Here is a 12619-nt window from a genome sequence, read left to right as displayed (position 1 = left end):
AGAAAACACTGTTCAAAGAGGGGAAAAACAGGAGGCACATGACAGCCACATCGTATTGTGTGTGTGTGTGTGTGAGAGAGAGAGAGAGAGAGAGAGACAGAGAGAGAGAGAGACAGAGAGAGAGAGAGGGAGGGAGAGAAGAGACAGAGACAGAGACAGAGACAGAGACAGAGAGAAATATCACAGACCTGAATGCTACACTTAAGGGTATTAAAATTCTGGAAAAATAGCATATAATAAGTACTTGAAATTTGAAATCTTAGTTAAGTAAAATTTTATATGATGATGTCAAGAGCATGATATGTGTATAAGGTAAAAATGTGATAAATAGACTTCATTGTTATTAAAAACTTTTATAAGCCCTTGACTAGGAGAAAATATTTTCAAACCATGCATCTGAAAAAGAACTTGTTTTCAGAATATACCAACCTTGATGACTAAAGAGTAGAAAAATAAGCCTCTCAATAGAAAAATTTGTAAGGATTCTAGCAGACATTTAACTAAAGAGGGAGGATAAATGGTAAGTAAGCAGATTAAAAGCTATTTGAAATCAATATTCATATTCATATATTGAATTTATACATCAAAAGCAAAATGACATATCATTACTCCTATTTGAGTAGCTAAACTGAAAAAAACAAAACAAAACTGAGCAGTTCTAAGTGCTTCCAGGATTTAGAGAAACTGAATAATCCATAACTGGTAGGAATGTAATATGGTATAGCCAGAGGGGGAAAAAACACAGCATTTCATTTTAAAGTTAAGCATTCACCATCACAAAACTCAGCAATTCCAACTTGGTAGAATTTCTATATGGGAAATAAAAACATCTGATCACACAAAAACCTGTGTATGAATGTTTATATTGGCTCTACTCGTAACTGGCCCAAACTGAAAAAACAAAAACAAAAAACAAAAACAAAACAAAAAAACAATGTCTATTAACTGGTGAATGGGATAACCTGTGGTATATCCATAAGCTAGATATTCAGTAATAGAAATGAATTAACTACTGATTAAGTAAGACCATGAGTTAAGTTCAAATGTATTATACTAAGTGAAAGAAACCAGATGCCCAAAATTATATACTCTGTAATCAAATGTATATGACATTCCGGAAAAGGTAAAACAAAAGGGACAAAAAACAAAAAACAGATCAGTGGTTGCAAAGGGTTATGGTTAGGGGAGTTGTCTATAACATTGCCCAAAGGGAGATTAAGAATTGCACTTGTTGTAAAATTTATGTAAGTGTTGAACTACTATATTGAGCAACTGAAACTGATATTACATTGTAGGTTAACTAACAGGAATTTAAATAAAAACTAAAAAACTAAAATGAAATTCAATTGCCAAGGGGATTGTTTTAGAGTGATGGAACTTTCATATATTTGATTTTGGTCTTGCCTACGTTATTGTGTATTTCTTCCAAAACCAACAGAACTATAGCTTAAAATGAGCCAATTTTACATTATGTAAATTATTCATTAATAATTTAAAAAAGAAACTAAAGAAAGAATGAAGAAGGAACAATTGCTGAATAAAATCTTCTGTTTCTAAAACAGGTTGCAGTTAATGGGAGACTTGAGACTTGAGTTTACCTCCAGGGTATTAAAGAACTGCAAATGTGAAAGCTGAGAAAGGGTCAGTGATATTTTATTTAAAAAATTAATAAGGGCTACAGTACTGCAGTCTTATCAAGAATGTATGTATTTTTATATGGAATTCCTAATTATGTTTGTCCATAGCATGAATGGAGTTGACCTACTTTTGTACTGAACAGACATGCACATTTTTCTAGTCATCTCTACTCTCCTGTATTCTCATCCTCAAATATTCTGGGCCAATTTTCCATTAGCCTTCCACCAGCTACTCTCCTACCTCTTTGTATCCTCAAAGTGTCCCTTGAAATTCCCATTTAAAATAAAACACCTAAAAAAATAAAAAATAAAATAAAACACCTTCTATGTAAATCATATTTAGCTTTATGCTGAGGGTACTTCTCACATGGACAAATCTCTTTATTTCACAATGTTCATAGCAATGAACAGGAATATCTTTACATTGCACCTCCTCATCCCAGACTTTAGATGACTTCCTATATGAAGTATCTATTTCAAAACCATATTCCCTGCTCTTCCTTCTCCTGATGTTCATGGTTCTGTGATTATTTTGAGCCTATGATGTAACTTTCCTGAAAGAAAGAAAAATAGTGTCAAGCAGTTGAACTGACTTTAAGAATAAATGTTTTAAAACTGTCAAAAAAAAAAAAAAAAGCAAAACTCTCCCTACACTTCTTTGGTAATAGACCCAAGAAGTAAACAAGTAACCACAAAAGAGTTTTCGTGCCCAACATTCAGTTGGCTGAAACTTTAACTTTTGAAATCCAGCCAAATCTGTGTTCGTTCTGCTCCAGGACTCATGCTGAAAGTCAGCCAGTCTCTTAATTTTATCTTAAAAATCTGCCAAAATCCTCAAACTTTCTGAGTTCTGAAAGTCATTCAATTCCGTAACTCATTAATTTCTTATTCTCATTGTTTTCTGCAAGTAGTGTTCTCCTAAGTAATAGATTTAGATTTGTTTCAGATATGTGAGAGTGATGATCTGGCTCTCAGGGTCAACTCAGTGTTTGTTTATTTATTTATTTATTTATTTTTTTTTTTCAACTCAGGGTTTGAAGATAATCCTCACCAAATAACTACAAAGTGGGTGGCTGAGGAATAACTACAAATCAACTAATCACAATGTAGCTCTAAGCTAAAGTTATGGTATAGACTAGGGATTTAGCACATCTATAGAGAAAATAAGTAAAATCATTAAGTAGTGAGAAAAGCCTAAAGGAGAAGAAACTGGAGAATAGATAAGAGGTTAAGAGGCAAGTGTTTGGCCAAAAGACTGTTAAGGTCCTTTAAAGGGTATTTTAATCATTTTCATTTTGAATATTTTAATCCCCGGGGCCAGATGTGGGACCTGTGAGAATCTTCTGTGCACTTCATTAGCAGAAAGTATGAGTCAGGGCCTGATAACTTCAGGCAGAGACCGAAGCAAGTGCTCAGAGTCCATCAACATGATAAGGGTACCATCTGGTCCTGTCCTGCCTGGCTCCTAGGCATGTTCTTGAAATTGTATTTGTACAATTTTGAGTTAAAAATTACCGCACATCATCTGGTTCTACAGACACAATTCTGCTTTGCCACTGACCACACATGTGCTGTTGTTACTGATTAGCTTGTTGAAGTTGTTGAGACCTGTTATCATTTTCTTCATGTTAGCGAAACTTTTATTCCAATTTAAATGTTACTCAATACTCAAATATTCCTCATCTAATTTCTGTTTGCCTTTCTCTTTTTATGTACCTGGAGAAGCTTCTTTAGCTTTCTTTATGGATTCCTCTTCATTTGTTTTTACTAATATATGATGCTGGAAGAGCATGGGTGGAGGGTATAGATTCTTTAGTGCTTGAAATGGCTTTTGTACAATACTACTTATATTTTCACCAGTTATTAATTGTATGTAGTTTATAAATCATTGTTTTCATACGTAAGAAAAGTTAACAAACAATGCAAACCTTGTGATTAAGGATGAAGTAGACTAATTTCTACCTTGTGTCCTATGCAGAGTGTCCCAAGACTCCCCAGCAGCCCTGAGGAGCTCTGGTTCACCTACTTCCCTCTGCTGATGTCTAGAGTTTTGGGGGGTCTTTTTGTTTGTTTGTTTGTTTGTTTTTCCTGTCTTTGAGGCTGGATACAAGGGTCTCAACTCTATCTCTTCCCATATATGACAAGGGGTTTGGATGTGTGCTATGAGATTTTTTTTTTTGTTTATTTTGTTCTGAAATTAAAGTATTGCAAAATAAAGAAGATATAGTTTTATAAAAAAAAGTCACCGCAGAATCATTCTATAAGTTTAATAAAAATTTCAAGTCTAATATATCAGATTGGAAACCATACTTTAAATTCTCTATAGAATTATAAAAATATAGTATCATAGAAGCAATTTGGTCTTTGCCTCTGGTCCTGGTACAGAAATCCTAAAACTCTTGGGACTTCCCGAGTGATAAGAGTGATAGGAACATATTTATTCTAATGAGGTGACTCTAGGAGGATCCCTAGATAGACAGTTACAGAGTGAAGACTCATCGCCCAAAGGATCAAGTTTGGATTAGAAGCATGAGACTTTTGGTCTCACCCCTCAAACTCTGAGGAGAGAGGCTGGAGATTGAGTTAATAATTGATTGGATATTTCTATGCAATGAAGCCTCCATAAAGATCCCTAACGATGAAGTGTGAGAGCTTCCACATTGCTGAACACATCCACATGCTGGGAGGGCGGTGCACCCTAAGTCCATGTGATAGAAGCTCCTGTGCTCAAGACCCTTCTGGGACACACCCTATGTATCTTTTCACCTGCCTATTCATTTGTATCCTTTATAATTTCCTTTAAAATAAACCAATAAATGTAAGTCAAGAGTGTTCCTGAGTTCTGTGAGCTATTCTAGCAAGTTACCAGATGCAAGTACAGATGGTGGGAACCCTGATTTAACATCTGGTTAGTCAAAAGTACAGGAGGCCTGCAATTTAGACTACCCTTGGAAGTGGGGAGTGGTCTCGTGGAACTTAGACCCTAATCTGTGGAGTCTCTGGTAACTCTCAATAATTAGTGTCAGGATTGAATTAAGTTGTAAAAACCCAATTGGTGTCTGGAGAATCAAAAAATTTGTTGTTGGTGTTGAAAAGCACTACAGAATAAAGTACACACAAACCATCAAAAATGATTACAAAGATGAAATTACTGTCATGACTAAACCAATTTGAAAGATGAAAATACCATGGGTTTAATTTTATTCTATACTCTCTATTCAAATTTTCTCAATTTCAAAGGATTTACTATTCCTTATCTTCCTAAAGTTGTTATTATCTTAACATACCCTAGGTTAAAACAGGGGGAAAAAAATACAAAAATATGAGTCATGGGTTGCTGCAGAAATCTTGTGTTGAACAATTGATTCTTGTCAAACATGGAGACTAGTTTCACAGTTCAATGTGTACACTTGATGCATTATGTTGAGAACATTTTCTTATTAAATTTATCATGTGTTATGTCTTACAATTCTGTGTCCTTGATTATTACATAGATTGCAATTTTTTGACATTTAATATATTTTACAGAACTGACATGTAATTTTATTTTCTTAGGGTTGGCATTACCTCACCCATTGTTCTGTCATTTTGAATATTGATTTGGTGCGCTGGTATTACGGGAAACCTGATAAGCAGAAATGTACATAATATAAGAAAAAGTATGTATATATGTACATACATATTAAGTTGTTTATATACACCCTTAATTTTTATCCCATCTTCCTTTCTTTACATGTCATATTATTTTCCCTTGAGAATTTCCAAGGGAAAAATCTCATTAACAAATGCATCACTTATAAAATCAACAGTCTCCATTTTTTCCAACTAAGGACTATTGCTAACAACATTTTACTTTTTGTTCTCCTGACCCTAGCTATTACAGTTTCTCATTTTGAGAATTATTTTTGGAATTCCATTGGGAAAAATCACAGAGTCAAAAGATATATTTTACTTAAATACTCTTGCAGATTTCTAAGAACCATTTTAATTCAATTTAACATGCATACTTTTTTTTAAAAGTCTAGTTCTTTCTCACTGCTCTGAATATTTTTTCTTATAAGTATATCAGAATTGCTATTGACTTAGCATTATTAGTGTATTTCTTCTGTCATTTAAATAAGTTCTAAAGGGGGAGAATTTAAAATTGAATATTTGGCCTAATAGTTGGCACCAGCAATTTCAAAATAATTCTTTAAAAAAATAATGCATGTGTAGGCTTCCAAGAAATATTTGGGAAACCGTTTTGGAAGTGTGAGTGTTTAAGAATATAGGCTGTGTAATTCAGATATGTATGATAAAAATCTTTGTACACATAACTTCTGGGGTTATCTGTATTACACATGCTTTACCATGAAACAATAAACTCCCCAAATGATGGCATCCTTAAATTGAAATCTAATACTATTATAATGGTTGCCTTATTTTGTAGGATTTTTTACTTTATCTCTCTATGTCCTCATTTCATATTTTGTAAATTGGAGATGACATTGACATATTCTAGACTTAAGCAAATTTTGAATATAAATAAGTTGCACATGTGTGGTACTTTGTCTATGTTGGAAAATGTTTTCTTGGTGGTAATGTAAACTCAAATTATGAGAGTAAAATATGAAACAACTGCCTTGTATTATGCAAATTAGGGTGTCAAGGATTGAGTAAATAAGCTACATACCAAGTTCAGCACCATCATTGTGAAAGTTCTGCATGTTTTAGAATATAACTTAGTGACAATAGCTTTCTTTTTTTATAGAAGATTTGGAAAAATATTCACATTTCAGTTCTTTGGACTGTCAGTCTGAACTTGCAAATCAAAAGAAATTCTGAAAGAAGAATTTGATTGTCTAAAACCAAGTATTCTCAATTATGGAAATACACCTCAAAGAAATGAGAGAGAAATCATAATGAAGCTGCTTTCTCTTTTGCATATATTCTCCTAAAATGTTGCAAAACAGAAGTTAGTAATGTCTTAAAATATTCTTTTTTAAGTTGAAAAAATTCTGCTACCTCAAATAATCAGAAAAGTTTATATTAACTTTTCACATAGTAGACTTTCCAGTGCAAAGATACAAAGATTCCAATACAAGATTTATTTTGAGCAAAGTCGTAAGATATGACAAAGCACTCTATGAGCAGCGGTAATTTTATGTTTGTTTCTCGAAACAACTGAACCATACTTTGATGTTTATATTGAATGTGGGCAGGGTTTGTGTCCATTTCTGATGGAATTGTCATTCAATTATATAATTCATTCATAAAATCCAACAGTTAGAGAGTGAGGATTACCTGGTAGCAACCAGCAACCACTGCTCTATTTTACTCAAATCATTTTATTTATTTATATATTTTTTCAAATCATTTTATATATAAAGGTATAAAAATAAAAAGGCTATTAGAGGGCGCCGGGGTGGCTCAGTTGGTCAAGCATCTGCCTTTGGCTTAGGTCATGATCCCAGAGTCCTGCGATTGAGTCCCACATCAGGCTCCTCGCGGAACCCTCTCCCTCTACTATTCCTCCTGTTGTGCTCTCTCTGTGAAACAAACAAAATCTAAAAACAAAACAAAACAAAATGAAAAACCAGAATATTAGAAACTAACAATGAGAGACAGCCATCCACCAAGATCTCAAGGATCCTGGAGAATTTCTAATTATTGGAATGTTACTGAGGTGATGCCACTCCTGGACTGTTCATGTTATGCAGGTGTATATTTATTGTGCGGATGTATAAAGATACAGGAATTCGGATAACATTTTTTGCTCACTCTCACATTCTTCCAAAAATTGAAGCTATGGGGGTTAAATTAATGGGACAAAAAAAGGATAGTCCTCTTTCATGATGTGATGGAAAATGAATTCTTGTTGGATTTCTCAACTTTGGTGCCTAGTGATGGCCCAGCTACACTGAGCCAGATACACTCCATCTATCATAACCTTTAAAATTGAATATTTGGCCTCATAGTTGCATTTTCTTTGGGAAGCCATACTTTCATTATTCGAGACAAGCATTTTTAAATGTAATGATACAGTGTGTCTGGGTATATACAACGATCTCAAGTAAATTATCTAATGGGCCAAAAAGAGCCATTAGAACAGAAAATTGGTAATTTTACTAAGTCATGAGGTATTATACAGCCACACACAGTGTATAACAGTATTTGATCTTTAAGATAATCTGAAAGATAGCTCTCACACAAGGAAGAGACTATTTGAACAATGTTCTAATATAGTTAGAGGTTCTTAAAGTATTCCTAAATAAAAATCATGGATTTCTTACCATGAAGAATATACAAGTAATGAGTCACTCATACATAGCTTGAGAGTTTGGTTTAAAAAAAAAAAAAAGGAAGAACTGCCAGAGAGTTACATTTTATTTCTACAAATTAAAAGCTATCTTAAATGTAAGTATTAAAAAATATATGGTATGTTACTTTACCAATGCCTTCATCTGACATACTTTAGAAGAATTATACACACATGCTCACACACACAAATGTGCACATGCACACAATTACTTGTTTTATTCCAACAAATTGATGAAGGTATTTATAAGCACTGTATGCTTCTTTGAGAGAACAACAAAAAAAAGGGGATGGAGGAGTGTGCCAGAGTGGCTCAGGGGGTTAAGCATCCACTTTCAGCTCAGGTCATGATCCCAGGGTCCTGGGATCAAGCCCTGTATCAGACTTGCTGGTCCCTACGTGTGCTCTCTCTCTCTCTCTCTGTCAAATAAATTAATTAAAAAAAAGAGGAGCTGGAGGAGAAAAATCCCATTTTATTCATAAAAAAAAGAAACCGTTTGTTATTAATGACTAATTTAATCTTCTTTTGTGATTGCTTATGCTTCTTTTTAATCTCAGCAATGTATTATGAAAATTATCAAGCAACATTAAGGTTGAAACAATTTATAAATATTTTATTATAGTAAATGAATATATTACTAAATCCACTATGTATTCATCATTTATTTTGCTATGTGTAGCAATCAGGACACTTAACCCAAAATACTTCGGTATGCATATAAGCACAATTCATTATTATTTATAGATTTATACTTTTGAGCTAAAACTTAAGTTTGAGTGTGAAAACTTAAATCTATCATTAGGTAAATTCTCACAAATCCATACACTTGCATAACCCAAAACCCTATTAAAAAATAAAAATTCGGGATTCCTGGATGGCTCAGAAGTTGATTGTCTGCCTTCTGCCCAGGGCGTAATCCTGGAATTCCAGGATCGACTCCCACATCTGCTCCCTGCATGGAGCCTGCTTCTCCCTCTGCCTGTGTCTCTGCCTCTCTTTACGTCTTATGAACAAATAAATAAAATCTTTAAAAAAAAAGAAAATTATCAACACCCCAGAAAATAGTCTCAGGCTCATTCCTTAGCCCCAAACACAGAAGCAAACACTGTTGTGATTTTTCCACCATAGATTAGTTCTGTTTTAGAGTTTTATATAAATGTATTCAGACATTATATCCCCATTGTATAAGTGTTTGTTCATATAGTATTTTTTGAGATTTACATGTTGTGTGAATTGGAAGTTCATTTTTTTTTGAAATGATAAACTGTGTTCTGTTGTATTAAAATGCTGGATTTTGCTTATCTATTCCATACACTCAGTTTGGGCTGATATTAATTAAGCTATTATTAGAAATCATTGCATAACCTCTAAGGCACATGGTACCATTTGCTTAGGGTGAATATTAATTTTATCCCTGGGTGGCTCAGCGGTTTGGTGCCTGCCTTTGGCCCAGGGCGTGATCCTGGAGTCCCGGGATCGAGTCCCACATCAGGCTCCCGGCATGGAGCCTGCTTCTCTCTCCTCCTGTGCCTGTGCCTCTTTTTCTCTCTCTACATCTATCATGAATAAATAAATAAATCTTAAAAAAATGAAAATATATAAAAAAAATAAGAGAGGAATTTTAAAGTCAAAGGATAGGTTCTTTTTTTCTTATTTTATAAGAAACTGCCAGAGATTTTTGTACAGTAGTTATGAGTAAACACTATATTGCTCTAAATTCTTACTAACATTTTGTATTGTTAGACTTCATAATTTTAATTATTTTGGCAGATATACACTGGCATCTTATTATTACCTCGTTTACTGTTCAAATATGATAAATGGTGCTGAATATTTTTGTATGTGTGTGCTTTGCTATCCACCCATATATCTTCGTGCGTGTCATTCAGTCTCTCATTCATTAGGCTATTGGAGATTTTTGTTAAGTATACCTGGAATAACAATCCTTTGTCAGATATATGTTTTTATTTTTTTATTATTGTTATTTTTCTTTTTTTAGTCTGACTTTAGTGGCTGACTTTTTAATTGGGTTAACCATTTTTTTTTCCTATTAACGTGGCCTAATTTATTTTTAATCTCACTTATGAATAAAGAAACTTTTCTGACTCCAAATTTGCAAAGATCTATAGTTTCTAAATTACAATTTTAGCTGACATTAATTATCTTTATTTTATCGGATTTGCACTGCATTTCCAGTATAGAGAAATAGTTTTGGTATAGGGATCCCTGGGTGGCGCAGCAGTTTGGCGCCTGCCTTTGGCCGAGGGCGCGATCCTGGAGACCCGGGATCGAATCCCACATCAGGCTCCTGGTGCATGGAGCCTGCTTCTCCCTCTGCCTGTGTCTCTGCCTCTCTCTCTCTCTCTCTCTCTCTCTGTGACTATCATAAATAAATAAAAATTAAAAAAAGAAAAAAAAGAGAAATAGTTTTGGTATAATATAGAACATATCAAATATATAATATTTTTCATAATATAAATATCCCTTGGTTCTCTTTACTTCAATATTATTCTTGCTTACTATTTTCTCTTTTTTTAAAAAAGATTTATTTATTTGAGAGAGAGTAAATGCAATTGAGGTATGGGACAGAGAATCTTCAAGCAGAGTCCGTGCTGAGTATGGAACCCAGTGCAGAGCTCATCTCATGACCCATGAGATCATGACCTGAGCCACAACCAAGAGTCAGTTGCTTAACTGTCTGAGCCACCCAGGCACCTACTAATTCCCTTTGAGAAATGTTGAGATTTGATTAAATGTCTCTAAAGCAAGCAAGTATATGTAAATGTACCTGTGATTAGTGATGACAGATATTTCACTGAGGAAGCTGATAATAATGTCAAATGATGCATTATGTCTTTGAAATTTCTCAGGTACTATAAAGTTTGTTATAGTTGACCACAACTAGGACTCTTATTTGTAATTATAGTGTATTCAATCACTTAGCAAAATAAACAAGTTTGTACTTGGATCTACTCACCACCAATTTTTATTAATCTGTTTGTTTCTTTCATTTTTGAAGGGACAATGGGATACAGCTGAATAACTTGTTCTGTGAAGATTATTGTTTAATGGCCACTTTTCAAGTGTTATAAATCTTGACAACCACTTTGTTCATCTTTTCAATCAGGTATAAAACTCAGCTGTACCAAAATTTTTAATTGCTTGGCAAAAAGTAGCTAACATCTGCTCATATACAAGGTGCTTTTGAATTAGTATTCAAAATAAATAGTGCTTTGTATTTTCAGATGGTACGCGATTCAGTATATATATCTGTGCTATATATCAAAAAGACCACAATTTCAATAAAAATTAGCATAGTGCTCTACGTAATGTTTCTATTCTTTTTAAAGAAAACTTTTTATTCTTTCTAAAGAAAGCCTAAAAATTCTCAATCTTTACATATATACATATATATTACATATATATGTATATCTATATATATACACATACAAACGGAAAAAATACACATATAGACATATATGGGGGAAATTGCAATGTTGCTAAAAACTAGGGTTGTGAAAATTAAGATGTAAGTTTAGATGTCAAGATGTTTTCTACATAAGTTCTGAAAATGCAACTGGAAAATGTTTGCACAAGTTATTTTACTTTGCTAAGCATTATAGATTTGTTTTATAGCAGCTGATCATGAAAAAGGAAAGACTTTAATTCAGCTAAACATATTTTCCATCAACATGTATTATCCGTAATAATGAATGTTCTTCAAATGAAGTAATTTAGTTTTGCCATATTATACAGTAAGACTTATAAGAAAGTCATGTTTCATTCTTGTTAAGTTTTTTATGATGAAAAATGGAAAAATGCTGCTTTGACATGTAGGTTAGCTTAATAATAAGAATTCAAATCTTTGGGGTGCCTGGGTGGCTCAGTTGGTTAGGCATCTGTCTTTGGCTCAGGTCATGATTCCAGGGTCTTGGGATTGAGCCCCATGTCCAGTTCTCTGCTCAGTGTGGAGCCTGCTTCTTCCTCTCCCTCTGCCTCTCCCCCTGCTTATTCTCCCTCTCTCTCTCTCTCTTTCTCAAATAAATAAATAAGTAAATAAATAAGCAAATAAATAAATAAATAAATAAAATCTTAAACAGAAAAGAATCCAAACCTTTGGTAAATATGATATTGAAACTTTTTACCTAGTCAAATATTAAGATGCAATTCTCTTCTAATTATGCTAATATTCCAGCTAGAAATGGAAAAGCATTAGCCAAAAAGCATGGTTCTAATGTAAGAAACATAAAATATACCTATTGCCAGTCATATTTGCAGAACTATTTATCCAAAGCATAGTTTTTCTTTTGTTGAAACTCAGATTATTATTGTTTTATTTTGACCATGCTAGTCTTTGTCCTATGTGGTAAAAGTCTCTTCAATTCAAATGATCTATTCTTAGGCAAATAAGAGAAAATTCTCCTTAATTAATTGTAAATGACATGCATATTAATACAGAAGACAGCATTTTGTATACCTATTACAAACTGTTAGTAACCTTAATGTTAAAGAGTTGAAGGAACATTATATATATTGTCAACATGAAGTTTTATAAAAAAAATCACAAAAGAACAAGTATGAAATCCATAAAAAAAAATTTGTCCTTTGGAAATAGTACAAAAAAATATATGCTGGGTATTTTCCTTGGGTTTACCATGTCATTGCTTGACCTAATATTGATTTT

The sequence above is a fragment of the Vulpes vulpes genome, chromosome 4 (genome assembly GCF_048418805.1).
Source record: "Vulpes vulpes isolate BD-2025 chromosome 4, VulVul3, whole genome shotgun sequence".
Taxonomy (NCBI): Eukaryota; Metazoa; Chordata; class Mammalia; order Carnivora; family Canidae; genus Vulpes; species Vulpes vulpes.
Note: the sequence above shows the minus strand (reverse complement) of the source record.